This window comes from Papio anubis, chromosome 1 (genome assembly GCF_008728515.1).
Source record: "Papio anubis isolate 15944 chromosome 1, Panubis1.0, whole genome shotgun sequence".
Lineage (NCBI taxonomy): Eukaryota > Metazoa > Chordata > Mammalia > Primates > Cercopithecidae > Papio > Papio anubis.
The window spans coordinates 122,021,000-122,045,412 of record NC_044976.1 but is presented as its reverse complement, the minus strand read 5'-3'; the positions used below and the strand labels follow the sequence as shown (position 1 = coordinate 122,045,412).

Below are 24,413 nucleotides of genomic sequence, written 5' to 3'. Positions count from 1 at the left end.
AAGGGATCTTTGAGGTGGGTCAGAAAGCAGGGCTCTAAATGATTCAACATGGAAAATCCGAAACCTACCCGCCTTCTGTTACAGAGGACAGTGGGGCGGGACCAAGGTAGCAGGGCAGCTCTGAGGCCTTGCGTAAGCCCCAGAGGCAGGCAGGTAAACAGTGATCGAGGGCCAGGCAACATGGAGTCCAGGGCCTGCGCCCTCACCAATGCCTGACCCTGCTTTTCTCTCCCTTGTCACATGCCCAGGGCTCTCCTCACTAACTGTACTCCAGGAAGAGACCAGACCACAAGTTAATTCAGCTGCCTCTGTCTGCCTCTGCCTTTCCTGCCTGCAAGCAGTGGGAGAACACTCTACACCTGTACCAGACAGCCACTTCTCCCTGAGTTACTCATTAGCCTGCCCTGCCCCAATTCCATCACCTCTGGCCCAGGCATATGCATCTGGTTTCCAACTAGGAGTGACAGGGTCTCTGGACTTCTGGCAGGAAGTGGGGGTGGGGTGGTTTCGGGTGTGCGGAGGAAGGGCTGATTCACACAGGGCCAGGCAATAGGTTAGATGCTAAATAATCGGCAGATTTAGAAAATGGGAGAACTTGAGGTATAGAGATTAGAACCCCCTCAGAGGTAACAAGGAAAGCAAATGGTCGAAATAGAAAAGGACAGCTCAGTGACCTTGATGATTCGGCACCCTTTTTCTCATAGTTAAGAGATAAGAAGGTTCCCCGTGGATCCAAAAAGAATCCCCCAAGTGGACTCCTGCCTAGGTCCACTGAAAAAGCAGAAACCTGAGAGCCAGGCTAGAGCTGCTTGGCCAGTAGGGAAAAAAACACAATGAGGAACTGGGCCCCTGCAAACTGGCTGGACTGGTTTGAGAGGCAAGGGGAAGGGGGGGGCCAGGGAGAATACACTGGCAGCTTGTAAAGCAGACCAGAGAAATTCCACACCACGGAGGAGGAAGAGGGGCAAGACCACAGGCAGGGGCTCTCTGGCCTTCATGGCAAAGCCAAAGCTCTAAAGGAGAGGACAGAGGGCAGGGAAGGAATAGGCAGGAGGAGCAGATGAACAAGAACCTGGTGACAGGCCAGTATGTGAGAGGGAGACTTTGTCTCCCTCCACCCCTCCCTTTCAGGTTCCCAAAGTTGCATTCCTGATCCCACACTTGCCTTGGCCACCTCCCTGGCCCTCAGTTCGCCCCTCCCTGGCACAGAGAGAAAAGCCCTACACCCTCCTCACCTCCCACAAGGGGAATGGCATGCAGGCCAGCCTGGGAAACACAGGAAGGGTTCTAGGAAGCCAGAATCCTCTTAGAGTCCGGCAAATCTCTGGATTAGCAGTCCCCCAGAGCCAGCCCCCAGACTCCCAAACATCCAGGATGAAAGAAGAGATGCATAGGCATGTGTAGGCAGCCCATCTACAAACATAGCGGTTGCTAATTATTTCCCAATTACAACAACCTTCCTCAGGCAGGGCTTCAAAGGGGCCAAGCTAAGGTTGACTCTAGTTCCCTTACCTGCCTAAGGCAAAGAAATTTGCCTCCAGTCTTGTCTGGGCCCCAAGGTGCACCTTTCATCTGTCCTGGGGATTTGGAGTTGTAATTTCCCTAGTCTCGTGGTCTCCTGGTGAGTCCTGCCTATTTCCTGCACCAATAGTGCCTGCTGCCATTCTGACAGCCACCAAGGTTCAGGAGTCAGGGATGCCTGGAGGGCGTTCAGGGAGTAATGGGGATTCCTCCAGCCATCAAGGAAATTGGTTGGGCTCCCAAACCTCATCCAATGGTCCCCATCTAGAACCACAGAAAAAATACATGTATACTTGGAGAAAGGGTTTGACATCCGCCCCCAGAAAGGGGCCTCCTGAGAAATAAGTATTAATATTTATCAATATTTTGCAGGCCCAGGCAGGGCTCTATGCTTCCTCATATCCCTCTCTTCGGGAGTACTCTCTCTCTCATGAGGAAGAAGGAACGATTCTCCCTGGCACGAAAGCAAAGGACAGAAAGTGAAAGCCTAATGGTTGTACACCTGGCTAAGAGAGGAGGGTGCCCTCTCATCTGCCCCTCAGTGTCTCTGATTCGCAACTGCCTTCGGCCGGAGGTGAAGGGCTGGGGAAAAGATCCCACACCTCAGAGTCATCTCAAAGCCATCAGGGAGGTGACAGCGGCCAGCTGAGACCGGAGGACGCGGGAAAGAACCTCAGGCAAGCAGCACCTGCAGATGCCCTCCCCTGGCGAGTCTGCACCTCAGGCAGCAGCAGTTCCCGACTCAGCTGGGACTAACTCCTTCCCCCCGCCACCGCCGTCTCCAAGAGAAATTCTGCCCCTAGGGCTGGCGTCTGACCTCCAGAGAGATCTGGCGCTGAAACGCTTTCATGCCCTGGGAACAGCATTCGCCCCAGGTGCCCCTCGCCTGGCACCTTCCCAGTCACCTGCATCTGGCACCTCAGGGTAGGGGTCGGCTCTTAATCAGTACCCCACCCCAACCTCCCCTCCTTCCGTCTCCCACTCGGCACCTGTGCCCTAGAGAGGGGCATCTCACTCCGCCTCGATGCCCGCCCCTCAAAGGTACCCCTGAGGGCTCGCTTTCCTCTAGGGTGCCCTGGCCCCCACTCCGGGTCCACTTACCCTGACCGGGCTCGGCGCTCCCAGGCGTGCGCGCGTTCGGGCTCGGGCTCGGGCTCGGGCTCCGGCTAGGTCAGAGCAGCACGCGCAGCTCCGGCCCTCCCCCTCGTCTTCGGCGCTCCCTCCTTTTTCCCCCTCCCACCAACCTGTTACTCCGCTGCGGAGCTCCACCCCCGCGGGCCGTCAGTGCCCGCCCCGCCTTTCCCCGCTCCGGTTGGTCCGCTTCCCGTAGGGGGCGGGGCCTCCGCCGCGGGGACCGGGACCCGGGGTCTCCAGCCGCGAGGGGCGGGCCGGGTCACGTGGACCGGCGGGCTGCGGAGCGCCAGGGCGGGGCGGTGAGGGGCGCGGAGGCCATTTTGGGGGCGTCGCGGATGGCTGTGAGTGACCGCCGGCCAAGACCCCGGGAGCCGTCTGCCAGAGCATCTTCTGGGCTCTGCTAGAAAACAGCCTCCTGCCTCCGGTTTATTCCAAGGGAATCGCCGGCCAGGGCCCTTTCTGTCCTTCACCTACCGCTGCAGGAACCAGAGTGCTCTTTCGTCGCTTTCTGCAGAAGATATCTCCATTGTCCCCCGACTTCAGAGCCTCCTGCACCTCAGTTCGTCTCCCTTTTCCCTGACCCGAACCAGAACCCTGATCTTGGATTCTCTTTTATCTCGTGGCCTCCGCAATCATTTTCCAGCCTGACATCTTTTTCTATGTAATATTTATCACCTTCTAGTTAATAACATAATTTTCAAAATCATTTTCATCATTTTGCCTCCAGTCCTACGATAAGCCTCACCAGAGCAAGGATCTCTTATTCTGTGCCCTGCTGCACCCCAAACGCCTACAACAGGGACTGGTACATACTACATGCTTAATAAATATTTGTTGACTGAATGAATGGAAACCGGAGACGCAAATTTACCAGAATAGGAATGACCTTCGTTCTAAACTGAAAGGGACTCAACCCCAAATTGTAAATCCACCTTAGAGTTAGCCTCTCAAGAATTAGGGATGCTGATCCCAGTTCCCAGAAAAGAGTAAAGACTAGGGGCTCTGCAAACTGCAGGAACCCCGCTCATACCAGCTGCAGTTAAAACATTAAAGCTGGCACCTAGCTGTTAACCATTGAGATATTTAAAAAAGAGATTGACTTAGTTTACGTTGCTGGGCTCAGAATTTTGTTCTCATTTAGTTACAACAAATAGTTACCCTGTACCTATTTGGAGTAGAAGAGGAATCTTCGATGCAGCCCGGATTCCTGTGTGTTCTCGGGAGCTCATTTCCGCCCCTCCCCCAGCCTTCAAAAGCTAGGTGTGGGTCCTATAGGGTAAAGTCCACTTATCAGCTCCTCAACTGGGATGCAAAGTCTCTGCATTCCAGAGGAAGCTGTATATAAGGATTAGGGCCATCAAACCGGCCCGTTCCCTGGGGAGGAACAGCAAAAAAGATGTAGTGGGGGTGGGGACAGAAGAGGGAATGTCCTTCCAGGAGCGCACCTCCTGAACACTGGGTGGCTTTTAAAAGACTTAAAAAAAATTTTTTTTTCTTATTTTTCTTTTATTGGGCAGCCCCCTGAACCAGAATAGGTGCAGAGACACTTGGTTTTTGGTTTGGGTTTAAAAAAAAAAAAAAGACGGAGTCTTGCTCTGTCGCCCAGGCTAAAGTCCAGTGGCGCGATCTCGGCTCACTGCAACCTCCGCCTCGCAGATTCAATTGATTTCCGGCTAATTTTTTGTATTTTTTAATAGAGACAGAGTTTCACCAGGCTAGTCTTGAACTCCTGTCCTTAAGTGATCTGCCCGCCTTGGCATGCCAAAGCGCTGGGATTACAGGCGTGAGCCACCACGCCCGGCCTGTTTTGAGATTTTTTGTTTTTGTTTTTGCTTTAGTTTTGTTTTTTTCATTGAGACGGAGTCTCTGTTACCCAGGCTGGAGTGCAGTGGTGCAATCTCGGCTCACTGCAGCCACAGTCTCCCAAGCTCAAGCGATTCTCCCACCTCAGCCTCCTGAGTGGCTGGAAATTCAAGCCCACACCACCACACCGGGCTAATTTTGGCATTTTTAGTAGAGACGGAGTTTCCATGTTGTCCAGGTTGGTCTTGAACTCCTGAACTCAAGCGATCCGCCTGCCTCCACCTCTCAAAGTACTGGGACTACAGACTTGAGCCACCGCGCCTGCCCGAGTTTTTGTAAGGATAATTTTTTTTTTTTTTTAATGTGGGATATTGACCCAGATATTGGAAAGGCGGAAGCGCCTAAACTTTCCTAGATAACACCTTAGCAATTAGGATACTTAGTATATTTGTAGTAAATACCAACTTGGGTGGTTACCCAGCACCATGAACACAGATTACAAGGTTAAGTGGGAGCCTCTGAGTCACCGCCTTCGTCATCTGTTCTTCAAGGAAGCACTCAGTCTGAGAGGGACATCCAGGCGCAAGTGACAAAGGCAACACCCTGGTCTTTTTCCAGAGTTCAGAAGAGAGGTGATCCCTCTCCTTAAGAAATGCTGCAGAGCCAGGCTTGATGACTCATGCCTCTAATCCCAGCACTTTGGGAGGCCTAAACAGGAGGATAGCTTGAGCCCTGGAGTTGGATCGCTTGAACCCAGGAATTCAAGACCCACCTGGGCAGTGGGTCTTGAGACAGTGAGACCCCATCTGTATAAAAAATAATAAGAAAAATTTTTCAAAAAAGAAATGACAAAATTGGCCAGTTTATAAATACAGCAAAAGCAGAATATTACAGCAAATATAATATCCAGAAAGAAGAAATAAATAACACTGATAGATGTTCAAGAGAGTAGTTTTATTTTGTAAAATGGGATAATAGAGAAAATTTTAGGTAAATCGGAGGTTCCATCAAAGAAGGGGATTTGGAATCAAATACCTCTCCTGCAATTCTTTCCTGAGTTCTCCAAGATTCACTGATACCACTAGCAACTCTACTGAATTATTCTCTCAAAGATCACCTGTTAAGGCCGGACACAGTGGCTCGCGCCTGTAATCCCAGCATTTTGGGAGGCCAAGACAGGCAGATCACATGAGGTCGGGAGTTTGAGATCAGCCTGGCCAACATGGTGAAACCCTGTCTCTACTAAAAATACAAAAATTAGCCGGTGTAGTGGTACATGCTTGTAATCCCAGCTACTCGGGAGGCTGAGGCAGGAGAATCGCTTGAACCCAGGAGGTGGAGGTTGCAATGAGCTGAGATTGTGCCATTTGCACTCCAGCCTGGGCAACAAGAGTGAAACTCCGCTTCAAAATAATAATAATAATAATAATAATAATAATAATGGAAATGAGGTGATGCCACTAGCTGTAATGGAAAGGACAAGAGACAGGAAGGTTTTGGGAGGACCTAGAAGAAGAAGAATATGGTAAATTAACTCTGGCACTTGCTGTCTTAAAGAAGCATGTGGTGCATCCACACACACATACACACAAATGTCTAGCAAACAACTGGAAATGAAGCCTAGATAAGAAGTCAGGGCTGGTCGGGAGATCGAGACCATCCTGGCTAACCCGGTGAAACCCCGTCTCTATTAAAAAATACAAAAATAGCGGGCATGGTGGCGGGCCCTGTAATTGCTTCTTTCGGGAGGCTGAGAGCAGGAGAATGGCGTGAACCGGGCCCGGAGCTTGCAGTGAGCTGAATCCGGCCACTGCACTCCAGCCTGGTGACAGAGCAGACTCCGTCTCAAAAAAAAGAAGTCAGGGCTAGAGACAGAGCTAAGAATCATCCTCATAGATGAAAGTTTGCTAAGGGGACTGGAGAACAGAAACTGTGAAATAAGAGACAGATGAGATGCTGGGATCAGTGTTGGTGTGAGTGTCAGAAGGTAAGTAGGAGTCCATGGAGGTCAGTGTGATGGCTCAAGCCTGTAATCCCAGCACTTTGGGAGGCGGAGGCAGGATCTAGGAATCCAGAGATGGGAGTCATCCTGGCTAACGCTGAAACCGTCTACTAAAAACACAAAATCTAGCCGGCCCGAGGTGGCGAGGCCTGTAGTCCCAGCTACTCAGGAGGCTGGGGAGCGGGGAATGGCCTAAAGCCAGGGAGGGCTTGCAGTGGCTAAGTCCGGCCACTGCACTCCAGCCTGGGCCACAGAGCGAGACTCCGTCTCAAAAAAAAAAAAAAAAGAAAAGAAAAAGAAGTCCATGGAAGAGGAGTGTTCAAGTAGGAGAAGAGACTGGAATCTGGCATTTTGAAGTTATGGTTGATCTTCCAGATGTCAGTTTCAGCTGTGTGGTAGGCTCTCAACTCAGAATGCAATATAAGAAGTGTGTCAATAACAAGGAAGGAGAGAGGGTACCTTGACTTAAAGGAAAACGGTAAAAAAAGGGCAACTTCTGTGTTTGGTTTTGGGGTTTTGTGGGGGGACTGGTGGGGGGGTGTTTGTTTTATTGAAACAGGGTCTCACTGTCACCCAGGCTGGATAACAATCACAGCTCACTGCAGCCTCAACCCCTTGGGCTCAAGTGATCCTCCCACCTCAGCCTCCTGAGTAGTTGGGACTACAGGTGCACATCACCACACCCAACTAATTTTTTGTATTTTTTGTAGAGACACGGTTTTGCCATGTTGTCCAGGCTGGTCTCGAACTCCTGAGCTCAAGTGATCCACCTACCTCAGCCTCCAAAGTGTTGGGATTACAGGCGTATGCCACTGTGCCCAGCTGGTTTTGTTTTTAAGAAGGAGAAACTGGCCGGGTGTGGTGGCTGATGCCTGTAATCCCAGCATTTTGGAAGGCCAAGACAGGCAGATCACATGAGGTCAAGAGTTCAAGATCGGTCTGGCCAACATGGTAAAACCCCGCCTCTACTAAAAAATTAGCTGTGTGTGGTGGAACATACCTGTAATCCCAGCTACTTGGGAGGCTGAGGTAGGAGAATTGCTTGAATCCGGGAGGTGGAGGTTTCAGTGAACCGAGATTGTGCCATTGCACTCCAGCCTGGGCAACAAGAGCGAAACTCCATCTCAAAAAACAAAAACAAAAAAAAAGAAGAACCAGAGACTTGGTTATGTTTTAATGAGAAGCTAGAAAAGGAGACAAGATTCAAGAACTGAGATGATACGGGAGAAAGAGGAAAAGAGAAAAAGAGAACAGCCAAATAGTCAAACCCTGGAACTTAGAGGAGAAAGTGAAGTCTCTATTCTGGAACTTAAATTGTACGAACAGATGTGAAAGAGTGAGGAGTTGAGAAAGTTGAAGCAGGTAGCTAGTTCACCAGATTACTGGACCTGCCAAAGAGAAGTGATTCTCAGGGCTGGAGAATTTGTTAAAAGGTTTTGGAACTGTTGGTATTATCTACAAGCCTAAGGAAGAATATGATAAATGCCAAATCAGTGGCACAAATGAAGTGTTACCGGAAAGCTTATCTTTCAACTAGAATAGAGTGATTTATAATCTGGGCCTTGAAAAAACAGGCAGGGGAAAGGGAGGAGAAAAGAGAACAAGAAAATGTGCAAGGGCCCTAGGGGCAGAAAAGCATCATGTCAGTTTAGTGAACTGGAAGGTTAGCCTGTAGAGCAAAGGGACAAAGAGAATAGTGGTAAATTAGATGACAGGTAAATTCTGGGGTAGATTTTATAAGGCCTTGAATATCAGAATAAGAAATGTGGGATTTCAGCCGGGCTTGGTGGCTCACACCTGTAATTCCAGCACTTTGGGAGGCCGAGGCGGGTAGATCACCTGAAGTCAGGAGTTCAAGACCAGTCTGGCCAACATAGTGAAACTCTCTGTCTATGAAAATACAAAAAAATTAGCCAAGCATTATGGCGGGTGCCTGTAATCTCAGCTACTCAGGAGACTGAAGCAGGAGAATTGCTTCAACCCGAGAGACAGAGGTTGCAGTGGGCAGAGGTTGCAGTGAGCCAACATTGCTCCATTGCACCATTGCACTCCAGCCTGGGTGACAAAGAGAAACTCCGTCAAAAAAGAAAGAAAGAAAGAAAGAGAAAGAGAGAGAGAGAGAAACAGAAGGAAGGAAGGAAGGAAGGAAGGAGAAAGGAAGGGAGAAAGAAAGAAAGAGAAATGTGGGCTTTCACAGTATTCTAGCCTGAGCAACAAGAGCTACACCATGTTTCTTTAAAAAAAAAGAAGTAAAAAGAAATGTGGGCTTTATTAGTAGGTAATGGAGAGCTATTAAAGGTTCTTAAGCAGGAAAGAGGCAGTACTTCAGAAGGTCTCTATGATAAATGCAATGGTAAAGCTTGATTGAAGTAAACCCTAAAAACCACAGTGGTGGCTGGGTGCAGTGGCTCACATTGGTAACCCCAGCCCTTTGGGAGGCTGAGGCAGGCAGATCACCTGAGGTCAGGAGTTCAACAACAGCCTGGCCAACATGGTGAAACCCCGTCTCTACTAAAAATACAAAAAAATAGCTGGGCATGGTGGTGAGCACCTGTAATCCCAGCTACTCGGGAGGCTGAGGCAGGAGAATCGTTTGAATCCAGGAGGCGGAAGTTGCAGTGAGCCAAGATCGCGTCATTGCACTCCAGCCTGGACAACAGGGCAAGACTCCATCTCAAAAAAAAAAAAAAAAAAAGAACAAAAAACAAAACAAAACAAAAAAACAAAAAACACAGTGGTGGCAAAAGGAGGGAAAAGCAAGGACCACTCACCCTGATGCTCTTTTAGCGTATTACTCATCATTTCTCTCTTGAGCTTTGTTTACAAACACTTCGCTCTTCAAGAGCAATAATAATATGTAATTATACTAACACTTGGGGCTTTTCCTGGCTGAATACAATTTCTATTCTGGTTATGGTCAGGGAAGATAATAAGAAATGGTCACTGTATATACTCACTTTATATACATGTACAATCTTTGAGTACAGGACTTCCAAGAGTCCCCAAAAGATATTTCATTCTTTGTGACCCATGTCGTCCAGTCTTTTCTCAGTTTGACTAGGGAGGCAGAGCTGCAGAGATTTCATGAACGGACATCACTGAGGCAGCATACCAAGTCAGGAGTCAAGAGATCTGTATTCTAATTTTACTTCTGGGAAATCTGTACTCCTAGCCAAGTCTTCTAAAATATTTGGGACTCTGTTTTCTCTGAGAATTATGAAGATGATCCTAGATTTCATAATTGTATTGTTTCCTTTGGGTTTCTTGAAGATGGGTTCTGCCTCCCATCTCTTCCTTTTATTATCAGCTAGGAACGTAAGTGTAACCAAATCTAGTACATAAAGGATAATTGTTTGGGACAAAGCGTTCCAAGCAACTTTTTTCAGTTTAATCAGAGTCACTCGCAGACAAGGGAAAGACTCATTTCCAAGTTCCTTGGATCTCCTCACACCCCGGACAATAGACCCTATTGTCCTAGTTGACCACCTCTAACGCTCTGAGCAGCTAAATTCCAGTAAGTTCAAAGTCTCCGGTATATATTCATTTTTTTTGTTTGTTTCTTAAACAGTAGAAATGGGGTTTCCCTATGTTGGCCAGGCTGCTCCTGAACTCCTGGGATCAAGCAATCCACCCACCTCGGCCTCCCAAAATGCTGGAATTACAGGCGTGAGCCGTAGCGCCTGGCCTTTACTATACATTCAAAATAAGAATATCATTTAAAAGGAAAAAAAAAAAAGAGCAAGACAGACCACATATTTCCGATTCCCATGCTGGGCGTGGTGGCTCACGCCTGTAATCCCAGCATTTTGGGAGGCCGAGGCAGGTGGATCACCTGAAGTCAGGAGTTCAAGACCAGCCTGGCCAGCATGGTAAAACCTCATCTCTACTAAAAACACAGAAAAAAAATTAGCTGGACGTGGTGGCATGTGCCTGTGATCCCAGCTACTCGGGAGGCTGAGGCAGGAGAATCACTTGAACCTGGGAGGGGGAGGTTGCTGTGAGCCGAGATCGCACCACTGCACTCCAGCCTGGGCGACACAGCAAGACGCCGTCTGAAAAAAAAACAAACAAAAAAGAAATTAAAAAGAACAGATTCCTCTGCATAATTCTTCTTCTGGGTTGTTAAAACGCCATTCTGAGGAGAGAGCCAGTTTTCCTCCACACACCCAAACAACAGCTGATTCTACCTCCCATCTCACTTTCCTCCTCTCATCAATGAAGGGGACAGAAGCTTGGCAGCTCAAACCTATACACACATCCTGCAAGCCCTGAGACTCCTCCAGTTCTCTCACAGTCCACTGTGGCAAAGAGTTTTAGCAGAATCCCATTAATTGCCTGATTTGCTCAGGTTTTTTATCTGAATCTTTCTCAAAGTATAAGTCTCATAATACAGAGGCAAAATAGCATATGGAAATAGCACTGAACTCCAAGACAAAATACCTGACGTGGCAGCTATGATATCCCTTAGAAAGAATCTGCCATTCAACTGCCAGAAAGCAATTTGCTGTCAGCCCACAGCTGCATCACCTTTGGGATCCATTACCGTGTCAGAACTAAGGCCACACTCTTCCTGAACAGCCCCAAGCCAATTGACTGACAGTGTGGTTACTGGGACCTGGCGGTTTCCGCCCACTGTTAATTTATCTATGTGATAACCTTTACCTGGCGCTTTCCACTGGGTAGACTGCAACTTGGAAGAATCTGCACCATGGCTTGAGGTTTTCCTTGCCCGATTTTGCTTCTGCCTTCATTTACTTTATCAGGATAGGGAAGCCTATCCAAAGGCTTTCTCTGCCCATTCCTGCTTCCTTCTTTATCTTTCACAGGTGTTACCAGCCGGTAAGCCTCTTGCACTCCTAACTTTGTCTCAGCATCTGCTCCCCAGACCACCTGAACTGACTCAGGTGATCACTCCAGAAGTGGTCTGAAAAAGCGAGCAGTAAGATAGGTTTAGGGAACTGCAGTACTACTGCCTGGCTGGCAACAAGAACCCCTCCTGGATGTTGTAGGGTACAGGTAGTCTCTGGAACAAGATGGTATCCAAGTTGCTAAAATTTTCACTGATATGAAATAGGAGAATGTTCCTGTGGTGGAACAGTTCAGGCATATGGGGTAGGCGGAGGGACAGCAGTGAGTACAGGGACAGTGGAATTCACTGGCTGTTATTAAGTTGCATTGGGCCCTGCCAAGAGATAATGAAAAGCTGAGAGTAGTTAACAAACATTGAAAATTAACTGTGAAGGTCAGAGGGCCTTTTTGATGGCTTACAAAGAGGCCCTTATCTATAGCAGTGAGAGAACAAAAAAATCTGAAGACCAAACTCGAGGACTTCAATAGAGCTCCCAGAGGCAGATCTGCAATCAAGGTCAGGACTCTGCTTGGGAAAACCTGGGATCCTAATACATGGAATGGAAATATCTGGGGCGGTCCCCCCAAAGATTCTGACTTTCTGCACTTCTCTGAACCCTCAGAGCCTTAAGAGGGAGCCCACCACTCCCTATTAAGAACTGGAACCCCCTCTGTGTGAGAAGACACTGCAAAGGCCTCTCCCCTCCCAGAATCTCCTGACTGTGAAGATCTTAATCTTAAACTCTCATGGGTTAAGCCAAGAACATACTAGGCCTGATAAGGAAAGAAAGGGACTACAACCCAAAGTATCCTGCAAGAACTGGCCAACATCTAGTGGTAAGAGTAGGGAAGTACCCATGGGACTGGATTTTGATAGTGCTTAATCAAAGGGATGAAATATAAAAGTGGGTTAAGGGCTAGTTTTTTTACTTGGGGACCACTTTCTTGGGATAGAATATAACTTGCTGGCTGGGCACCGTGGCTCACACCTGTAATCCTAGCACTTTGGGAGGCCAAGGTAGGCGGACCACCTGAAGTCGGGAGTTCGAGACCAGCCTGACTAACATGGAGAAACCCCGTCTCTACTAAAAATACAAAATTAGCCGGGTGTGGTGGTGCACGCCTGTAATCCCAGCTACTCAGGAGGCTGAGGCAGGAAAATTGCTTGAACCCACGAAGTGGAGGTTGCAGTAAGCCAAGATCGTGCCATTGCAGTCCAACCTGAGCAACAAGAGCGAAACTCCATCTCAAGAAAAAAAAAAAAAAAAGAATTTAACTTCCTGGTAAGGACCTGCCCCTAGAGGCTCCTAGGAGCATGGAGGAAATGATAATACTTGCTGAGTGAAGGTCAAATGTCTGTATTGCCATAGCAACTGGGGGAAGAAAAGATTAAATGGCTCAGCAAAGCGGGCATGATAGAGTGAATTCCAAGGATGCTCCATAGAAGGCCCGGAGGAATCCCCCTTTTTTTTTTTTGGAGATGGAATCTCGCTCTGTCACCCAGGTTGGAGTGCAGTGGTGCAATCTCAGCTCACTGCAACCTCCGCCTCCTGGTTCAAGCGATTCTCCTGCTCCACCCTCCCCAGTAGCTGGGATTACATATGCCACCACGCCCGGCTAACTTTTGTACTATTATTATTATTATTTTTGAGACAGAGTCTCACTCTGTCACCCAGGCTGTAGTGCAGTGGCGCTATCTTGGCTCACTGCAACCTCCGCCTCCCAGGTTCAAGCCATTCTCCTGTCTCAGCCTCCCGAGTAGCTGGGACTACAGGAGTGTGCCACCATGCCCGGCTAATTTTTTTTATTTTTTTTATTTTTTTATTTTTAGTAGAGACGGGGTTTCTGTGTTAGCCACTGTGTGAGCCAGGATGGTCTCGATCTCCTAACCTCATGATTCACCCGCCTTGGCCTCCCAAAATCACTCCTGGGATTACAGGAGTGAGCCACCACGCCCGGACTAATTTTGTATTTTTAGTAGAGACAGGGTTTCACCATGTTGGCCAGGCTGGACTCAAACTCCTGACCTCAGGTGATCTGCTTTCCTTGGCCTTCAAAGTGCTGGGATTACAGGCATGAGCCACCGCACCAGCAAAAAATCCCATTTACCAAGGCCATCAAAAATGTGCTGGTGGAAAGTGCCAGCATCACACAGAACCTTAGTGGTGGCTTTCTTCTACAAGCCAGTGCTCCAGCGCTAACAGGAGGAGACACTGTCACAAGCTTGGCTCTTTTATAGTAACAAGGATGATGGGGGTACTGAAGTAGTAGAGGCTGGTGGCAGCACTTAATTGCCAGAAGCCGTGGGATGGGGGTTACAAGTATCAGAGAGACTGGCAAGGGGCTTGACATGAAGAGTTGTATCGATGGTTAATAGAACATGGTATCCTTAGGGGGTAAAATGGATGTGCAGTCAAAACAAGGATATTGCTGAAGATGTGTAATCAACAGAGAGCAAGAATGGATGAGCAGGAACCTGAGGATGGAGCTCTCAATTAAAAAGCATGCTCCTTTGTCTGGTTCCAGAACCTAAGTCGGTTTTCAGACCCAAAACTCATTGACTATAGAGGTAAACAGGTCCCCAAAGACTGGCAACACCATGGTAATTATATACTATAATGATTCCCCAGTCCTTCCAAAAGGGGACTTGTAAGTATTTATTGAGGTGACTGTGCACAGAGGACTGTTGGGCACAGGATCTGAACTGACATTGAAACATAGTCCCAAAGTGTCATCTTCACTCCCCTATTGGAGTGGGAGCTTATAAGGGCTGGATAAAAGAGTACTAGCCAAAGTCCAGCTTACAGTGGATCCACCCCATCTAGTCAGAAGCAATCTAGACTGTTCAGACATCCTGCAGAATATCAATTTGATCCATTACATCAATGACATCATGCCCATCAGTCAGGATGAGCAAGAGTAGCTAGCATACTAGAGGCCTTGGTAAGACACATGTCCTCCAGATCATGGAAGATAGCCCTAAGATTCAGAGGACTACCACCTCAGTCAATGTTTTAGGAGTCTGGTATTTAAGGGACATGCCAGGACATCCTTTCTAAAGTAAAAGACAAATTGCTACATATTGCATCCCCTACCACAAAGACGGAATTGAAGTACCTGGCAGGTCTCTTCAGGTTCTGAAGGCAACACTTTCCACACTACAAACACTGCTCAGACTCATATACTAGGTGGCACAAAAGACTGCCTGCTCTGAATGACATCTGGAGCAGAAAAAGTATAGCCCCACTTATCATCGCGCTCAGTGACCCACTGAGGGCCTTTATGATTCCTATTCCTGCAGTTCTGGGCTCTGCATGGTGACACATTCTGATTCCCAAAGGGCCATACTCTTCCAGCAGGCGTCACATTAAGTTACATGGTCTGGCTACCACTTGGGCACGTTGAACTCTTTGTATTCAGGAATCACCAAGTAAGAAGAGAAATTATCATTATCATATTGCCAGTGTAATTGACCCTGATCAGGGAAGAGGTGGGGCTGCTGTTTTACAATTGGGGCAGGGAAGAATATGTGTGGTGACTCACTTGGGCATTTCTTTCTTCTTCTTCTTTTTTTTTTTTAAGATGGAGTTTCGCTTTTGTTGCCCAGGCTGGAGTGCAATGGTGCCATCTTGGCTCACTGCAACCTCCGCCTCCCAGATTCAAATGATTCTCCTGCCTCAGCCTCCCAAGTAGCTGGGATTACAGGCATGCACCACTACACCCGGCTAATTTTTTGCATTTATTAGAGATGGAGTTTCACCATGTTGGTCAGGCTGGTCTCGAACTCCTGACCTCAGGTCATCTGTCCACCTCAGCCTCCCAAAGGGCTGAGATTACAGGCGTGCGCCACTGCGCCTTCGGCATTTCTTGGTATTCCTTTGCTTAGTTGTGATTGTGAATGAATAATTGCAACAACCCTGGCCTGAGAAGGGGGCCTCAGACCCCTGAGGAATTAGGGTTTGGGCCACAGCATCAGTAAGCCACTGAAACTAGTAGAAGTGATAGCAAGAGGGATTTAGAGTAGAGGAAGGAAACAATGAGTACCTGTTGCACCTCCAAGAACAACTGCGGCATTGGGGGCTGTATATTATTCCACTGATCACGCTCATGTAAGTTTTTCACGGGAAGAGAAGCCCTTCCCAATTATGTTTGGAGAAGTGAATCCACATGATACAAAGGGTGGACTGGAGCAACCATGGATGTAGCCCATTTGGATTCCTTTCATGAAAGAACTTTCTGTTTAGCTGTAGGAGTGCATTTATCTCACGGCTTCCAGCTACAGCAACTTCAGGATTCATGATCATGTTCATGTTAAGACCACACTCTTCCCAGGCAGCCTACAGGCAATGATTGAGCGTGGTGTGCATACTAAAGCCTGGCCATTTTGGCCCAGCTTTGCCCCTAGTCTCCCGCAGAGTTGACTAAGACCTTGTCAGATCCACATCATGACTTGAGGCTCTCCCTACCTATCCTGCTTCCTCTCCCTATATCTTTCACAGGCATTACCCCCAATAAACCTCTTCTGCTCCTAACTTTGAGCATCTCCTTTCCAGAGAATCCAAACTAATGCACTGATAAAATAATATTGAACAGAGAAAATGAAAACTGTATATATATGCACATATAAAGTTTATGTAATTTATATATAGTTATATATATGCATATATTTACACACACACAATACAGTTATAAATTTTTTTTTTTTTTTGAGACAGTCTCACCCTGTCATCCAGGCTAGAGTGCAATGGCACCATCTCAGCTCACTGCAACCTCTGCCTCCCAGGTTCAAGCGATTCTCCCGCCTTAGCCGCCCGAGTAGCTGGGACTACAGATGCGTGCCACCACACCCGGCTAATTTTTTAACTTTTAGTAGAGTCGGGGTTTCACTATGTTGGCCAGGCTGGTCTCGAACTCCTAACCTTATGATCCGCCCACATTGGCCTCCCAAAGTGCTGGGATTACAGGCATGAGCCACCGCACCTGGCCATAAATTTTTTTTTTTGAGACGGCGTCTTGCTCTGTCACCCAGGCTGGAGTACAGTGGCACAATCTCAGCTCACTGCAACCTCCGCCTCCTGGGTTCAAGCGATTCTCCTGCCTCAGCCTCCCGAGTAGCTGGGACTACAGGCACCTCACCACGACGCTTGGCTAATTTTTGTGTTTTTAGTAGAGACGGGGTTTCACTATGTTCTTGAACTCCTGACCTCAGGTAATCCACCCTTCTTGGCCTCCCAATGTGCTGGGATTACAGGCATGAGTCACTATGCCAGGGATAAATTATTTTGAGACAGAGTCTTGCTCTGTCACCCAGGCTGGAATGCAATGGCACCATCTTGGCTCACTGCAACCTGTGCCTCCTGGATTCAAGTGATTCTCCTGCCTCAGCCTCCTGAGTAGCTGGGACTATAGGCACCCACCACCACACTCAGCTAATTTTTGTATTTTTAGTAGAGACGGGGTTTCACCGTGTGGCCAGGCTGGTCTTGAACTCCTGACCTCAGGTGATCTGCCCGCCTCGCCTCCCAAAGTGCTGGGATTACAGGCATGAGCCACTGTACCTGGCATAAATATTTTTAATGTGTGTTTGTATAGATGAGACCTCGAAGACATGGAAAAATAAAACTGGTTGATCTATTAAATAGAGTAAAGGATTGTGAATGATTTTTTTTTTTACATGTCATTTATTGTTGACACAATGTCATTAAAAGAGAAAACAAGGATATAGATTCTAAATCTACTTTTTGCTTCTTAAAATATGTGGGATTTGAGCCTGGAGTAGCGGCTCACGCCTGTAATCCCAGCACTTTGGGAGGCCAAGGCAGGTGGATCACCTGAGGTCAGAAGTTCAGGGTCAGCCTGGCCAACATGGCGAAACTCCATCCCTACTGAAAATAACAAAAATTAGCTGGGCATGGTGGCTGGCACCTGTAATCCCAGCTATTTGGGAGGCTGAGGCAGAAGAATCACTTGAACCCAAGAGGCAGAGGTTGCAGTGAGCCAAGATCGCGCCACTGTACTCCAGCCTGGGTGACAAAGCGAGACTCTGTCCACTCCCCCGCCAAAAAAATATATATTTATATTTGCATTATATAAATATATGGGACTGTAAGCAATTGATTTTCCATTTTCTTATCCATAAAGTAAGGGTAATAAGTGTGACAACAAAATGAGATTAAGAATGTGAACACATTTTACTATTGTGAAGTTTTTTTTTATTATTTGAGACGGAGTCTCACTCTATCGCCCAGGCTGAAGTGCAGCGGCATGATCTGGGCTCACTGCAACCTCCTCCTCCTGGGTTCAAGCAATTCTTCTGCCTCAGCCTCCCTAGTAGCTGGGACTACAGGTGCCCGCCACCATGCCCAGCTAATTTTTTGTAATTATAGTAGATACGGGGTTTCGCCATGTTAGCCAGTATGGTCTCCATCTCCTGACCTCATGATCCGCCCGCCTTGGCCTCCCAAAGTGCTGGGATTGCAGGCACGAACCACTGTGCCCGGCGTGAAGTATTATTTTTATTATTGGTTGAAGTACCAGATATAAGTTGGTCAAGTAACAAATGCTTATTGATTATCTACTGTATGTCAGGTATCCTTTGTATTAGTTTCTATGGCTGCTATAACAAAGTACCACAAATTTAGTGGCTTAAAAAACACAAATTTATGCCTGAGTGCAGTGGCTCATGCCTGTAATCCCAGCACTTTGGGAGATCAAGGTGCGGGGATTGCTTGAGGTCAGGAGTTTAAGACCAGCCTGGGCAACGTCGTGAGACCTCACCTCTACAAAAAGTACAAAAAGTAGCCAGGCATGGTGGTGTGTGCCTGTATCCTTTTAGAATAAGGGGGTTGAGAGACTTGATAGACTTGTGTCTCTCAAGTTTTGTAGCACGTCAGGGGGACTAAGAAATAGAACCCTGGAGCCAGCAGGGTGGAAGAACAACTGGCTTCCCTAGGAGAAAGTTGTCTTTCTCTCTACAGGAGTGGGAGGATTTCCTGTAGATTGACGGGGACAGGGAAAGGCTGGTCTTAAGGAGAAAGTCAACCAGATAAACAAAGAATTACAAAAAGCTTACAAAAGAATGCAACATTCTCACTCCAACTAAGCAAAGACTTTTTCCTCATTTCTCCCCTCAGGAGTAGGAGAGGCTAGTTTATCCTGGTGTGTGGCTAGAAATTCTACAATGACACTCTTTGTATCTAGTCTCCCTGGCCTGGCCTTTGCTTTCCCCAAAATGATTATTCCGTTTTTTTTTTTCTAGAAATGACTTTCTCTTTGACTGCAAAGATGAATTAGATAAATTTATGTATGCAAGTTAATAAATTAAATATCCAAACTGTGATGATAAAAAGTTTACATTTAAGATTCTTCCTTTTCATAAACAGCCCTACTGAGGTGTAATTAACAAACAGTAAACTGCACAAATGTAAAGTGTGCAATTTGATAGTTTTGACATATGTATACATCCATGAAATTTTTTTACCACAATCAAGATAATGAGCATATCCATCCACCAGAAACTGGGTGTTGGGGAGTGGGGGTGGATATGTTCTCCCTAGGTTTTGACCTCTTATTACCAGCTCACAAATTTGTACTGAGTAATGAGACAAGATGAGTCATTCATAAAAAATTTTTTCTACAAAAGTGGGCAGAAAAAAAAAAACCTCCTACCCACTTGGCAGGTGATGAGTAGCTCATTAACCTAAATCATGTCACCACACTGTCACTCTTTCTTCATTGTATACAGGCTGGAATGCAAAGGGCTGGGAAAAGCGCCCAGCTGGTGTCCCAGGCCAGCTCTTAGCTGCTTATATGGAAGCAGGAGGGGATTTCTGTCCTCAGTCCCCTAACAGGCCTGCCCTCCAACAGTCTGTCCTCACTGGGTACCATAGCATTCAGCCCAGGGCTAGCAGGCCTGAGTCTCTTCCTTATCTCTAGCTCATAAATCTTCCCTATGGTCTAAGAGAAGAGATACTTATTCCTAATTCTATTTTTTAAAAATGTATTTGCCAGGTGTGGTGGCTCATGCCTGTAATTCCAGCACTTTGGGAGGCTGAGGGAGGTGGATCACTTGAGGTCAAGAGTTCGAGACCAGCCTGGCCAAGATGGCAAAACCCTGTCTACTAAAAATACAAAAATTAGCTGGACATGGTGGTGCACACCTGTAATCCCAGCTACTTAGGAGGCTGAGGTGGGAGAATCACTTGAACCTGGAGGCAGAGGTTGCAGTGAGCCAAGATCATGCCACTGCACTCCAGCCTGGGCAACAGAGTGAGACTCTATTAAAAAAAAAATTATATACATAAAAAATGTTTTTAGTTTTTGTTTGTTTGTTTGTACAGATGGGGGCTCCTTATGTTGCCCAGGCTGATCCTGAACTCCTGGCCTCAAGTGATCTTCCCACCTCAGCCTCCCAAAGTGCTAGGATTACAGGGGTGAGCCACCACACCCAGTGTATCCTTCATTCTACACTAGAAGCCTCTCTTCCTAGTGTCTAGACTTAATTCCTGAGCTCTATTATTCAGCAATATTTATCGAACACCTACCAGGTACCAGGCACTGTTCTAGGCTCTTGGAATATAGCAGAAGTCAACAATAGGCAGCAATCCCTGCCTTCATGAGCTTACTTCCTAGTGAGTAAGGAAACCAAAGGCCAACATCTTAATTCCACCTTCTGAGAGTAATATCTGAGTTACCTTCTGCCTTCAAAAAGGTGTATAGAAGAACCTTATCCTTATCCTAATCCTTTTGCAACTTGTAACTTGTAGCTGCTCTGCCTTTTTTTTTTTGAGACAGAGTCTTGCTCTGTTGCCCAGGCTGGAGTGCAATGGTGCAATCTTGGCCCACCTCCCGGGTTCAGGAGATTCTCCTACCTCAGCCTCCCAAGTAGCTGGGACTACAGGTGTGCGCCACCACACCCAGCTAACTTTTGTATTTTTAGTAGAGTTGATGTTTCACCATGTTGGCCAGGCTGGTCTTGAACTCCTGACCTCAGGAGATCGGCCCACCTCAGCCTCCCAAAGTGCCGGAATTACAGGCGTGAGCCACCACACCCGGCCATATTTCTTTCCTTTCTATTCACCATCTCCAAGCAGTTTTTTTTTTTTTTTTTTTTTTTTTTGAGACGGAGTCTTGCTCTTTCATCCAGCCTAGAGTGCAGTGGTGCTATCTCGGCTCACTGCAAGCTCCGCCTACCAGGTTCATGCCATTCTCCTGCCTCAGCCTCCCGAGTAGCTGGGACTACAGGCACCAGCCACAATGCCCGGCTAATTTCTTGTATTTTTAGTAGAGACGAGGTTTCACCATGTTAGCCAGGATGGTCTCCATCTCCTGACCTCGTGATCCACCCACCTCGGCCTCCCAAAGTGCTGTCATTACAGGCGTGAGCCACCGCGCCTGGCCTAACCATCTCCAAGCAGTTTATATGCAGTAATTCCAAGTTCCCTTGTCCCTCACCTGCAGTTGAGCTTGGAAACTGAAGGCTTTTTCTGAGTCTTCCTTCTACTGGATGTCTCTTGTGCTTCTGCTTCCTACTTTTTCCACACTCTTTTCTCCTTGGATTTCTACACCACTGCTCTATTATTTTCTACAGCTCTAGCCCTCCCCTGTCCCTGTGGGTACTTTTTCCCTCTCTCAGCTATTCCCCATAGCTGTGAAAAAGCTCTTTCCTTTCCTCTGCCCTCTACTCTTCCCCTCAGTGGCTCATTCACTCTCATGCTTTCTCCTGCCACCTCCAAAAGCAGACAACTTTCAAATCTCCACTTTATACACTGACCTCTCATCCATGTACCAAATCAGTATTTAACTTTCTCCAGAACTTCTGCACTTGTGCATCTCATCTTTAGTTAGGACACAGACAGACCAAGCAAATTAACTTCCCCGGTATACCAGTACTCCTTCTCAACTTCCCTGTCTTTACTTTTTGCAGCCCCCAATATTAGAAGGAGCAACTTCTTGCTTAGAGTTGTACTGGAAACCCGGTACTAATAATACCTGCCAGCTACCCTAAATAGGAAAGACATTTAAATAAATTAATAAATACAAAGCAAGTTTATGGCCATAGGTGGGGGTAATCGCAACCTTTGGCAAGGAAGGCTAGAAAGTAGCATCAGACTTCAAAGAAGACTTACCATTGTTAGATTCAGGTCAGAGGGCAAAGAAGGAAAGTGCAGGACACTGGAGGGGATATGGGACAGGGGAGGGTGTCTGAGAACCTCAGAGAAGGAAGACTGAAGCAGGAGGGAGAATGGAGATAGGGATCTTGTGTGTGGGAAAACACACAAATTCAGAGTGTTTGTTCCTGTTATCTCACTCAACAGTAACAATCAACGCAGACAGAAGACTCCTGTGACCAAATATGGAGGATTTCTCCCTACCAGCAAACAAGCAATCAGTTCTGCAGCAGACAGCAGCTGGGTGTCCTCTAATTCGATTCTGACACCATCTACCCAGAGGCCACAGGTTGAGGGCTCAAGCCCCAAAACTGCCCCTGCCCACCCCATTCAGACACCAGTCAAAACCCAAGACTCCAGAATTTCTGACCCAGCAGCTTCAAGTTGGGGCTCCTACAGCCCCCTCTTTGGATTCGATTCATTTGCTAGAGCAGCTCACAGAACTCAGGGAGACACTTCATTTACCAGTTTATTAGAAAGAATATGACAAATAATATGAATGGAGAGATGCATATGGCAAGGTATGGGGGGAGGGGTGCAGAGCTTCCATGTCCTCTCAGGGCAAGCCACCCGCCAGAAGCCTCCACACATTCAGCTATCTGGAAGCTCCCCAACCCTGTCTTCTTGGGCCTTTTATGAAGACTTCATTGCAAAGACGTGATTGAAGCATGAACAACCATGTCATATCATGATTGAACAAAATATATATATATATATAAATACTAACAGACTGATTGGGGAACTACAGCAAGGCGTGTCTGTTTAGATTTTTCTTGGTCTCTCTATGCAGGCTTCCTTCCTCCAGGCTGTGGGGTAGGACCCTCTCTGGAATCAGGGTCTTATGACTCACAATCAGATTAGAGTCCTGCATCTGGCAGGTGCAATGAGAACAGGAAGGCCCGGTGTGGTGGCTCATGCCCATAATTCCCACATTTTGGAAGGCCGAAGCAGGTGGATCGCTTGAGCTCATGAGTTTAAGACCAGCCTGGGAAAGATAGGGAGACTGTCTCTACAAAAAATAAAAAATTAGCCGGACATGGTGGTACACACCTGTAGTCCCAGCTACTCAGGAGCCTGAGGCGAGAGGATTAATTGAGTACAGGAGATCAAGGCTGCAGGGAGCCGTGTTACACCACTGCACTTCAACCTGGGCAACAGAGTATGACCTTGTCTGAAAACATAAATAAATAAGAGCAGGAGAAAGTCAGATAGGGAGAAAATTTGTTTCCTGAGGCCTGCCTCTGAATCCTAAAGTGCCCTAACATTATAACAAAAGACTGTAGGCCGGGCAGGGTGGCTCACGCCTGTAATCCCAGCACTTTGGGAGGCCGAGGCAGGCGGATCACCTGAGGTCGGGAGTTCAAGACCAGCCTGACCAACATGGAGAAACCCCGTCTCTACTAAAAATACAAAATTCGCCTGGCATGGTAATGCATGTCTGTAGTCCCAGCTACTTGGGAGGCTCAGGCAGGAGAATCAGTTGAACCCAGGAGGCAGAGGTTGCAGTGAGCCAAGATTGCGCCATTGCACTCCAGCCTGGGCAACAAGAGCGAAACTCCATCTCAAAAAAAAAAAAAAGAAAGAAAAAGAAAAAAAGACTGTAACAGGGGCACTGAGAGATATGAGCCAGGAGCTGTGGCCACATAGACTTCACATATCTACACTTAACTATTAATATTTGCTGATTCTGTATCCTGTGCATAGTTAGCTCAGATAGAGTTTTGCTCCCATTAGTCAGTGAATTGACGTGGGATGACAATGATAAAAAGCAGAAACAACTGTTACAGCCAAGAAGAGCCTAAGAAGACACTATGAATAAATATAATGTAGTGTATCCTGGATGGGATCCTGGAATAGAAAAAGGATGTGAAATTTAAAACTAAGGAAATCTGATAAAGTATAGTCCTCAGTTAATAATAATGTGTCATTATTGGTTCATTAACTGTGACAAATGTACCACACTAATGTAGGATGTTAATAATAGGAGAAACTGGTCGGGCACAGTGGCTTACACCTGTAATCCCAGCACTTTGGGAGGCTGAGGCGGGTGGATCACCTGAGGTCAGGAGTTCAAGACCAGCCTGCTCAACATGGTGAAACCCCATCTCTACTAAAAATACAAAAATTAGCCTGGCATGGTGGTGGGTGCCTATAATCCCAGCTACTTGGGAAGCTGAGGCAGGAGAATTGCTTGAACCTGGGAGGCGGAGGTTGCATTTAGCTGAGATTGCACCATTGCACTCCAGCCTGGGAAACAAGAGCAAAACCCCGTCTCAAAACAAAAACAAAGTAATAGGAGAAACTGGGTGCTGGGTATATGAGAACCCTCTGGACTATCTGTGCAACTTTTCTGTAAATCTGAAACTATTCTTTTTTTTTTTTTTTTGAGACAGAGTCTCTGTCGCCCAGGCTGGAGTTCAGTGGCGTGATCTTGGCTCACTGCAACCTCCACCTCCTGGGTTCAAGCAATTCTCCTTCCTCAGCCTCCCGAGTAGCTGGATTTACAGACCTGTGACACCACACCTGGCAAATTTTTGCATTTTTAGTAGAGACAGGGTTTCACCATGTTGACCGGGCTGGTCTCAAGACTCCTGACCTCAGGTGATCCACCTGCCTCGGCCTCCCAAAGTGCTGGGATTACAGGCATGAGCCACCTAAAACTTTTTTTTTTTTGAGACGGAGTTTCGCTCTCGTTGCCCAGGCTGGAGTGCAATGGCGCGATCTCGGCTCACTGCAACCTCTGCCTCCCGGGTTCAAGCGATTCTCCTGCCTCAGCCTCCTGAGTAGCTGGGATTCCAGGCGTGCACCACCACGGCCGGCTAATTTTTTGTATTTTTATTAGAGACGGGGTTTCACCATGGCCAAGCTGGTCTTGAACTCCTGACCTCAGGTGATCCTCCTGCCTTGGCCTCCCAGAGTGCTGGGATTACAGGCAT

The 24,413-nt window shown here is 47.3% G+C and overlaps 1 protein-coding gene across 2 annotated transcripts in view; it reads right to left on the bottom strand.

Annotated features, from left to right (window-relative positions):
* Positions 1–21,524, bottom strand: part of CGN (cingulin) — a 48,184-nt gene extending 26,660 nt beyond the window's left edge. The window contains exon 1 of one of the 2 annotated variants that reach the window (XM_009181056.4): positions 21,436–21,524. The gene's annotated coding sequence lies outside the window, so the exon portion shown is untranslated. Of the gene's footprint in view, positions 1–2,622; positions 2,779–21,435 lie in introns of those variants that run through there. The other variant, XM_009181049.3, reaches the window with a different exon arrangement.
* Between the last annotated feature and the right edge of the window lie 2,889 nt (positions 21,525–24,413).